Source organism: Sinocyclocheilus rhinocerous, unplaced genomic scaffold (genome assembly GCF_001515625.1).
Source record: "Sinocyclocheilus rhinocerous isolate Xijiao unplaced genomic scaffold, SAMN03320098_v1.1 scaffold550, whole genome shotgun sequence".
NCBI lineage: Eukaryota > Metazoa > Chordata > Actinopteri > Cypriniformes > Cyprinidae > Sinocyclocheilus > Sinocyclocheilus rhinocerous.
The window spans coordinates 481,263-493,159 of NW_015667382.1; positions in this window are offsets into that span (position 1 = coordinate 481,263).

An 11,897-nucleotide genomic window follows, 5' to 3' on the forward strand; every position below is an offset into this window, starting at 1 on the left:
GCATGAGAATTTGAATTTGTCAAAGAAAAGCAAGTAAAAATCCATCACATGAGTTTGAGTATATGAGTAGGCCTAAATCATATAAACTAATATTATACAACTATTGGCTTTATTATGTAATATTATAAAGCCAATACTGTATGTAAAACAGTTATTTTATATTAACTTCTTGTTAACAATTTTCTGAATGTTTTGAATATCAGCAGAGCTGATATCAAATGAATCACTGCATGCTTGCTAGTGTGATATTACGTTAATATGTTTGCTATTTTGAGATTTGCTTCTCCATGTTTTGTCATCAAAATGTTTTGCCATCAAAACCAATGTTTTTAGGTTAAGCCTATCAACACAGTTTTATTGTTTAAGAAGTCTGCTCTGCATGAGTAGTGTAAGTGTTACTCAATGATTATTCAATGATTCTGATTTCACTATTCTCTAAATATAACTTTGAGTTTTGCTTTTTATGATTTCCAGCCTAAACTTGCCCTTCACCTCAACCTCCATCCTCCATTTTTCTGACCACAGAAATTTCCTGAGAACCCTGAACAAGTGAGTGTTACACATGTACAAAGGCTCTATAGAAGCCCCTGCAGAAAACTGAGTAGATAAACAATGGAGATCACAGAACACAGAGAATCTCTTGAACAGAATTGAGCTCCAATTGAGAAGACAAAAACACTGTTAGGTTCTCAAGTCGATAGCTATGAACAGGCAAATGCAGAGAGGGTGCTTTGGGGGCTCAAGGCCCTGCACTTTTTCCAAAGTTAACCAAAAGTGCCCCTCTCTCAACAATTATCAGCAATAATATTGTGGTCAATAAAACAAAATGCATTTGAATTATAATTATTATGACGTGGCTCAAAACTCAGAAAATACCTGTTTATTTTTATATCTGTCAGTCTGAGACATTGTTGCCAATGCATTGCTATTGATTGTGTGCATCTTAAACAATCTCAAATTCTATTGGGCAATGTTAAGTGGAGTGGGATCTTCCTGGTCTTATTTATAAATCAAACAAAAACTGCATAGCCAGTGTCTGTTTTCATCTTTTTAAGCAAACCTTAAAAAAAAGTTACATTAATTGTACGTAGTGTTTAATTTACTCCTGTTTACATAATGCATATTGATATACCGTTTGATAAAACTATTATTTCTGGTTAAATGAAGCCCAAATGTCACCAACAGGCCTATTACATGAAGTGTAGTAGTAAATGTTAAATTAGAATTACTCCGTATATAAATGCCCTTTTTTTTTTTTTTTACAGTTGAGCCCCTGCCCTCGAGGAACTCTCTGCACGTCCCAGTCTATGAAGAATAATAATAGCTATGAAGAAGAATAAAATCTTTCAATCACATACAGAAATAGATACAATTCCTAGTCTGCTGGCCTCAAGTTCGGTGGTTGATCTCTTGAACAGAATTGAGCTCCAATTGAGAAGACAAAAACCCTGCCCTCGAGGAACTCTCTGCACGTCCCAGTCTATGAAGAATAATAATAGCTATGAAGAAGAATAAAATCTTTCAATCACATACAGAAATAGATACAATTCCTAGTCTGCTGGCCTCAAGTTCGGTGGTTGCAAATCTGGGGATCCAGGGTACAAAAACGTGAAACCCCATATTAAGGCTGCATAAACAATACATTCACAGGGCTGCTGTTTTTAAAGGGGTCATATGATGCCCATTTTCCACAAGTTGATATGATTCTTTAGGGTCTACATGAAGCATCCTATGACCCCTTTAATAAATAATATAATATAAAAACGTCTTTGAGTTTTCCTTCCATTTGCGTGCATATAAATGAATAGAACGGAGCACAAAGTCTGGCATTAACAGGTGAACTCTAGTTCCCATTGAAATATGCTGGATTTTATTGAAAATGGGCCAGAGACAAACATGTTGAGACTAAGGCAGGTGATCTTCTGTATTCTTGTTGAACTGATGCTATCCAGACAGGCAGGAAGGGTCATTGTTTCTCTCATTGGCACCGAAGCCAGCCAAAGAGCTATCCAAGAGACAAATGCATCTTTGTGCTCGGCTCGCTCATATCCACTCAGACTGAAGACTGCTTGTTTGTTAATGAAAGGCCTTGGGAAGACAAGCATTACCTTCAGCCAAGTTCACCAGTACCAAAATCTTAAGAAACCTGTAGATAAATGAAACTCTCAGACACATGTCTGACATTTACATTTACATTTAGTCATTTAGCAGACGCTTTTATCCAAACAAAGCGACTTACAACTGGGGAATACATATAGGGCTTCTTCTTAAAGAGGCAAACAGACACAGGAAGTGCTTGTAATAGTTTCAGGCATTTGTTCAAATAAGTACAAGCTAGAAAGGGGAGGAATAAATAAAGAGAAAGAGAAAGACACATTTTTTAAATTTTTTTTTAAAATTTAGGATGAAGTCAAGTAGCGTCGAAAGAGATGAGTTTTCAGCTGTCACTTGAAAATTGTCAGGGATTCAGCATTCTGGATATGGGTAGGAAGATCATTCCACCAGCCAGGAATGGTGAACGAGAATGTTCTGGAAAGTGATTTTGAGCCGTGATGGTACCATGAGGCGTCGCTCACTAGCGGATATGAGACTTATGGAGGGGATGTAGATTAGTAATAGTGAGTGGAGGTATGCGGGTGCTGAGCCTGTGGCTGTTCTATATGCAAGCATCAATGTCTTGGATCATTCCACCAGCCAGGAATGGTGAACGAGAATGTTCTGGAAAGTGATTTTGAGCCGTGATGGTACCATGAGGCGTCGCTCACTAGCGGATATGAGACTTATGGAGGGGATGTAGATTAGTAATAGTGAGTGGAGGTATGCGGGTGCTGAGCCTGTGGCTGTTCTATATGCAAGCATCCTTGATGCGAGCCGCAACCGGTAGCCAGTGCAAGGAGACAAAGAGAGGTGTTACATGGGCTATTTTGGGCTCGTTGAAGACCAGTAGCTATCTGTACGTATCAGCTATCTGTTTGCTCAAGCCCAACTGGATGCAGAACATGATCACAACAAACTAGCCTTTTACAGTTCCATTCTCAGTGAAACGATCTCTCATATCCTTTAGCAATTGGGTCAGTCTAAAAATAAAGCTACTTAGTTTCATTATAGCCTGGTTTGCAAAGGGACAAGAGGTCACTGCTATGTTCCAGATATAGTAATGTTGGGGTTATCCATTGCTTGGCTCACAACACAATTTCCAATCACGTGTATCCCTTAGATAAGGTGTTCATTTTTCACACCTCTTTAATTTCACTGTACATAAACAATTGATCTCCAGTATGACATAAAAGCAGTTTGTCTGTTACACACTGACTGGAGGAACCTAATGCTCCCAGAGTACTAAAGGACAAGCAGTACTAAACACATCAACATCTGTTAAACTGGTCACACAATGACCTTCATGCTGGAACTCAGTGATAAAGCAATGAATTCATGCCTTCTCAGGTAAAGGGAATGCTATTCAGCTTTTGAATACTCTGTTTTGACTCAAAGGAGGCAGACAAGAGAGAAAGAGAGCATGTGACTTATTTTACTGTTGACAGAAAACAAGAAGCATTTTGATATAAATACACAGCTCAGAAACTATAGGTGGTGTCCTTTGGTATGTCCACCTTTAGCAGCAGTTACAGCGTAGCGTCTGGCATAGTGTCAATATATTTCCTTAGAAATTCAAACCTAATGTTATCCCATGCCTTCTGCAACTCAAGCCAAAGGCTTTCCTTTGAATGTACAATAGATCTGTCCAGTTTATTTTCCAACTCGCCCCAAATTTGCTCAATGGGGTTAAGGTCCGGACTTTGAGGGGGCCAGTCCATCATTTTCAATGTTCCAGCAGATTACTTCCATCGCAAGTAGCTCCGGCAATAGTTCGTTTTATAGGTATTGTACCGGCCAATTCAACAAAAACAACTGAAACCTCTTAAATATGCCAAGGGTTCTAATAATTTTGGCCACCACTGTATGTTGAGTATACCATATAACATATATTGAGTTTGACTCAAATAAACATTGTAATACTGTAAACATATATAAAAAGAGCATACATCTCTAGAGAAACACAAAGTTTGTGGTAAATATTAGGGCACCCATAACAACACTACTATACTATTTATAGTCTTTTATGCTCACCAAGGCTGCATTTATTCGATCAAAAATACAGTAATGATGTGATTTATTATTACATATTTAATATATCTTAAAATGTTTAAATAAAATGAATTCCTGTGATGGCAAAGCCATTTTTTTAGCAGCCATTAATCCAGTCTTCAATGTCACATTATCCTTCAGAAATCATTCTACTAGATAATTCTATACTGATTTGGTGCTCAAGAAACATTTCTTATTATTATCAATGTTGAAAACAGTCATGCTGCTTAATGTATTTGTAAAAAAATGTAAAACATTTTTAGGATGCTTTGATGAATAAAAAGTTCAGAACAGACTAGTATGACCTAAAATCTATCTCAGGCTGTGTTTCGTTTACTCTCTCTCTGTCTTTCTTCAGATAACAAGACAATGTGACACCTCAAATAAAGTTAAGCTGCGTAACAGGTGTGCCTGCATATCCTTGTAGTGAAACCAGTCTGTCTGACAGGGGCAGCTCACGTCACACAAACAAACAGCTGAGCTGTGCACGTCAAACCAAGTGTTAACATTCAAAACAATGTACTCTCTGAGAAACATCTCTGATATTTAAATAACACATAACTGAGAGCTCCATCGAGTCTCTCCAACTATAAAAAAGAGCAGCCCTTAAGCAATAAAAGTTTCCTCTGAACACTATCACTGATTTTTCATGGTGTAAGCAAGCATATATTTCATACCACATGCCAATCTTGCATCATAAAACCATATATCCTGATGTTTAAAGAAGAGTTTGATAATCACCATATGATTTTAATAATCACCATGACTCATAATACAGTTTACTGGACACAGCAAACAAAAGTGAGGTGATTACTTCAAAGGCACTAAAGTTCCTGGTAAAGAAACGCCCTCTGTCTCACCTTAAATGCTCTTTGATATGATTAAGAAATTATATCATATGAATTAATGTACAATCAGACAGTCAACCTTAGCAAGCAAAATAAAATTTCCCTTACATAGAATTCCAATAAACCTTCAAGGGGTTTTATGATTATTAGTTTAAAGTAAAATAATATTAATCTGATAAAATGAGGTACGAAATGAAACCGGAATCAGGAACACAGCATTATGATTAGTTCAAATATTTGCACATTACAGGTTTTCTGTTTTGGTCTACTCAAAGACACATCAGTGAAACTCTTTGCAAGCCAAAGAACAATTCAACCACAACCTTACAATAAAATTTCATTTTTTTTCCCCACGTAGGCAGCAAGTGACCAATCAAAACGTTGCGTCATATTACGCATTCCATCAGGAGACTATAGACTTTTGAGCCTGCACACACCACCTCTGCTCAAAAGCCAGTCTTTGTGTGTGAAACGGTGAAATATTTGACAGTTGTAACCTCACAGCTTCAGGGCACACCCCACTCATGCCCTCCTGTGACGTCATTTCGAGTATGCATGGATTATCTATTTAGCGTATTTCGTAAAACTTGCTTTGTTTATATTTCTGCCACTTAAATCGTTTTATGTCTGTTATGTAATGATTCTTCACACCTATTTATTCAGACACACAATATGAAAAAGCAACTCAAGCAGGTTTTGACCCAACAGAAGTTGATGAAAATGGATAACAGAAGGTAAAATTGTATTGAATGTGCACTATACCAGTAACCTGCACTTTCAGATAATATAATATTAAATAAAAATGTAAATAAAAGCCCAATATATATTATATTATATTAATTATTTTAATGAAGTATATTATATAAAGCATGTTATTTTTGTAATAAGTACTCCCCTTTCCATGATGATCTAAGACAGTGTGGTGTAATGATACATTTCCAGTTTGTCATTAAAACGATTAGTCATCAAATGTCAAGCTTCAGTTTTGCATGTTTTAACACTGTCTCACATTAACGTATAACAGTTAGGGCAGAGCTGCATGTAAAACAGTAATTTTCTTCAAAGCCAGGTTCAGCTCAAAGCTCTTCAACCTTCTGTTTGCTTTGTCTTTCTTCTAGAACACAGACGCAACTCAGCTTAAGATTTGAATTTATACAACAAATAGAACAAATGGAATATATGAAACACAGATTTAGACGGTCTGAATGGCGCAAGATCTGACGTCAAACCATTTCAGAGATTAAGAGCTGGAATCAAACCTGTTCAACAGGTATTATGAATATTGACTGTACTGTACAATACCATCCAAACTGGCCACATACATACATAATGATTTACACCAAAAATTAATATAAAGTAATGGAATGACACGAGGTTGAGTAAATGATGAACGGATTTAAATTTTTAGTTGAATTCTTTGAATTTATTGGGTTATTTGAGGCAAATGCCAACTGCCTAAATATATGAAACATTTTGTGGAATATTCTAGGGGTGAATATGTTCTCATAATGCCTAGTCTTCTTGAACACAATCCTAGATCAGTGAGTGTGAGTGACTCAGCATTTTTCCATAGAGTGGTATATGGCTAGAAACTCCCTATAGGCAAAGTGGGGGGTTTGACCAGGCAAACAGTCCAGACCTTTAAGCTGTTATTTATTTATTTTTTTTAAAAACATGAAAATACCAAGCACTATAAAGATGTGATGACCCATCACATCTTTGGGGGGGGGACAAGTAATCCAGTAATCACGCATCACAGCTGCCAAAGGGCAATTTCATTACTAAGTAATCAAAAAGAAAATCATTAGTTATCGTTTCAGTGATAACGAATTAATGCATTTAGAAATGCATGAAAGGATTTATGTTGATATTGTCCAAAAAACACTTTACAACCTAAGTAATTCATGCAGCAATGTTTTTAATTACCCACCATATTCATACCTAAAATTATGATCTGGATTGGACAACATAAATTAATGCATTTAGAAATGCATGAAAGGATTTATGTTGATATTGTCCAAAAAACACTTTACAACCTAAGTAATTCATGCAACAATGTTTTTAATTACCCACCATATTCATACCTAAAATTATGATCTGGATTGGACAACATATTTAGCACTGCTTTTTATGCTTAACTTGAACAAGAAAAAAATTATTCATCCTAAAATATAAAATAAATGTCATGTATAAAAGCATCAAATTTGACTTTCGCATACATGTCAACAAAACAGATTTTTTTTTTAAACAAATTATATGTAAACTGTTTGTGTTTCTTGAAAATGATTGCTTCATTTAAGGTTTTGCAAATTAGAATCTTATAATTCCAAGCAGAACATGATTTTTTAGAATGAATGCATTTAACCTGTTCCAAAAATCCCCATTTAAAAATTTGAGAGGATTTTGATATTGTACATTGAGAATACATTTAGGGGCCCTGTCATTTTCATGTACAAAAGAGACTTGTTCCCCATATCATTTTTGCAATATGGAATGCAAAAACTTTGAAGCTCAATATCTCAAAACCTGAAAATGCAGATAGAATTTAATTAATCAATTCCAAGGTGGTGATTTTTATAGACAATATAAAGAACTGGTTATTTTGCCAGGACACCCGTGTGAACAAAATGATGGTTTGATATTTTGTATATAATGCAATGAAAATCTTAAGAATGACTTAAATGTCCAAAATCTGTTTGGAGCTATTCATGTTTTGTTTTATCTTATAGCTAAAGAACTGCTAACTGCTAACTCCCAAGAACAGAATATAATGTTGGCTGTGGTCAAACCCCTGCTGAACAGAGAGGACAAAAGTACAAACTAACTCCAGTCTTACAGCAGGTGGCTCTTCAACAGCCACTGGAGATCTGCCAGAGATGATAAACATCAGGAACACACTCAGCCCTAGTCACCACATCACACGCTTTCCACGCACACAGCCTCAAAGAGCTCAGCCTTTCTGTTGGCTCAGCTTGGAAAGTTTGACCCGTCCAGCTGAGTTAAGAGGCGTGATCCCCACGATCTCTTGGATTTATCTAGTTCTTTCCCAGCTCTGAACACGTCAGACTCATCTGACCTGACATGGAGCTGATGGAACACACTAACTCCCACATATCCACCACTCCGTTTGAGCTCCCTGTGCCTAAAAGGTCAAAGGTGCCTTTGGGAGGGGGAGGTGCAGTAATAAATAAGCAGACTATGACAAAAGCTCACAGTTATTCACTGTGATGGTTACCCTTGTGAAAAAAGAAGGACACTTTAGCATACTTTTAAAAGGAGTACTTTGTTATTAATAAATAAAGTGCAAAAAAGGAGTACTTTTTTAATAATATACTTAAAAAGAAAAATGAATGCAGTGTTTTAAGACACATAATTGCATGTTATTTGCAATTTAATAAACATGTATATGTAATTGTATGGTTCTTTCTGTTGTCTTGATACATGGTTAAAGTGTACTTCTGAATATACTGACAAACATTTATGGTTAACTAAAATACACTTCAATGTATTTTTATTAAAAATTGTATATCGTGCATTTAAATATTGTAATTATAATTATAATATAATTTGTAATGATGAAGTTAAAATATATTACCTTTTCATTTCATATCAAATAACACTACAGCTGTAATTATAATCAAATATTTTATATTTGCTTTGATTTGTTAGTCAACTAATCGAAATAAGTGTTTTTAAAGTAAAAGAAAAGATTAATAAAATATAATTTAAAATGCACTTTAATTACATTTTAAACTTTTAATTTGACTATGTTAAAGTGCAAATGTATTTAAATGTGTTAAAAACATGTCATGTACACTTATGGCCTTTTTTCATTAATGTTACACTATCTGCAACTACAAGTTATAAAATATAAAAATATACATACTTTATAGAGTTGAAGTACACTACAAGCCCACATTCAAAAAACTAAGCACACATCTTTTACCACAAAAGGTATGTTATTTGAACTGGGCTTTCATGGAAAACAGTGCTATACTACAAATTAAAACCATGGTTCAACTGTATTTTGACTCATTGACTCTCATTGAAAAAAATCACAAGTGCGTCACCATTCAGAAAAACCTCAATCGCTGTTTAGTGAAATGTGGGTATGCTTTGAATTAAACTGCTTATGCAACCATCCTTGCATGAGTAAAGTAGCCTAAAGTAGATCAAATCTGGAACTGGTCTGACATCAAACTTTTAGAGTTTCATTCAATTTAATTTTAATATAACTTGCTTAAGGCTCTTAAAAACCTATATGTATTTTGCAATGTTTTTTCCCCCTGTGCATTGTTTCTTGGTCACGCTTTTAAAACGTGGCGCTTTTTGTAATCCTCAATGGGAGAATGTCTTCAGATTTGTAACTGAGAGAGTTAAAGGAGATGGAGTGCAACACGAGTCTTCTGTAGTTAATGAATTACAGTGCTTTGTTTCACCAAGCATATGCATTTAATTAAGTGTCCTATATGGAGAAAGGACACTACAGTATGTGTCATTTCATTTAAAGGAAGTAAGTGTGAGTTCAGCCTTTTGCCACATAAATCAATGTACTAACAGTCCTGAGTCATTTCTGTCCTGCTTTCTGTCTTGTGCCTCATATTTAAAGAGCAAACTCTCCTCTCTCAGCCAACAATAGTTTTCCTACTAATATTACAAAATAAAGTGAGTTTATGCACGTATTTAAGCTAGCACTTTTTTGTGTTTCCCAAGTTGTGGTACATATTAGTACTTAAATTAGTACTTTTGAGAGGGTACCACCCTAGTGACAACTTTTGTACTTTTTTTTTTTTACACTTTTTTGTACTTTTTTTTGAGAGTGCAGGGTATTCAAACAAAAAGAGCAATGTCTTCATAGTACTCCCAAGAGAATCAATTTGCAAATTGTTTATACATCTAACCACATTAAAATGAGACAGATAGCCTAAATGTACAGGGTTTAAAAGAACTTCTCAGTTATAGCCTTCATAACATTAACTGTAAGCTATAAACCTGAAACATAAAATCAACCTAACATTTATGCAATTTTAATTACTTTATTGTTGTTGGCCTAATAGCAATTATATAACTGTATTGGACTATGCCCATGTTAAAAGGTAAAAAAGAGGTTCAATCAAATGACTATTTTATCATGTACAAAATATCTATCTATCTATCTATCTATCTATCTAGCCAAAAGAGTAATTGAATAAACAACCAAAATTTGTCACTAGCTAAAATCCAATTGCAATAAAATAATTGTAGTACAGTCAGTGTAGGTATTATATTTAAGCAGATCTCAAAACTGAGAATGATGTCTGAAAGCAAGTGCAATGACCAGTCTTCTGCAGTCACACATATGGTAACAAAACATCTCTATGTAAACCTGTAATAATTAGAGTTTCTCACAGCTTTTAAAGCCAGTTTGAGTAAAGCACATAAGTAAACTAAATAAGTTCTTTATGTTTGAGTTCTTTACGTACCTTGTATAATAACACAGGTAAGCTGAGCCTGAGGAAAGGCCAATTAGACAACTATGGGTCTACGTGAGAAAACCCTGAAGGCTGCGTGATGTGACTGGTTTAAACACACAAAGGACAAAGGTTGTCAGAGAATAAACCATCTGTGTTTTCAGTTATCATTGCCATTGCAGAAATGTGCTATAGGCTACTGGCCATTAAGTTATTCCAGCAGAAAAATTGTACAAAATAGCGAGTTACTGAGACAAAGTAAGCTCACTTCATGTACAAAAAAAAAAAAAAAACACTATAAAGAATACTAACTATAAAATTATTTATTTTATTATTAATGTTTATCATAAAATTATTAAAAAATAACTAAGTAAACAGTTTTATGCAAGCATAATGACTTTTTTAATCAACAGAACAGCGCTTGACTTAAATACCCCCAAGTGTTTGAGTGTATGAGTGAATAAATAGTGTGTGTTCCACAGTTATTGTCAAGTGTTCATGAGAACTCATCAGTTCTGCATACAGTCTCTGCTTGGCTGGCATTTTACATAAGTTTTGGCATCAATAAAACCCTCAAGTTGGCCTCAGTTCTGACAAGTCTTATGATACTAAGACAGAGGTTGTCTTAGTAGCACAAGACTTGTCAGAACTGAGGCCTCTGCTTAATATAAAATCCAGGAAATGGCTGGCAATTCCCAGAACACCTAGGAACAAAACCGTTTTGGCACAAAGTTCTGATCTTGCTTAAGATCTGACATCAGATACAGTAGGTTCAGGTTTCATCTCCAAATGCCAGTACAATGTCATTGTTATACTCTGGCTTACTGTAATTTGTTTTCATATCCCTAAGTTCCCTAACTAACTTTAGTTTTGCCCCCAACCTGACTATATTTTCGTTATTTGTTCATTGTAGACAAAAAAAAGTGTAGAATCAGTTGCTTTGTTTGATCTTGTTGACAACTGACTACAACAATTTTGGAATTACCTAAACAGTGCAACCCAACCTAAACATAATTTATGGTGGAAATTAACAGGATAGTTTACTCCAAATGGAAAATCCTGTGATCATTTAGTCACCCTTATGTTCCTCCAAACCTATCTTTCGTTTATAGAATCGAAGTCAATGGAATCCAAGCTATTTACTACAGTGACGCATTGCTGCCACACACATTAGTTTTTCCACTCAATTATGTCGTAATAACGAGATGGTATGTCGTTTTAACGACATCTTTTCTCCTAAAAACAAGATATGTCGTTAAAGTGACATAATTATCTTGTTAAAGTGGTCATATGATGTTGCTAAAAAGAACATTATTTTGTAGCGTCTTCACAACATGGTGGCTGCGGCAGCAACAATAAAGTTACGCCTTCATTCTTTGCTTGAACATTTGGGTGGTATTATGCAAATCTTCCCACATCGTGATGTAGACATGTGGGGGCGTGTTTGAACGAG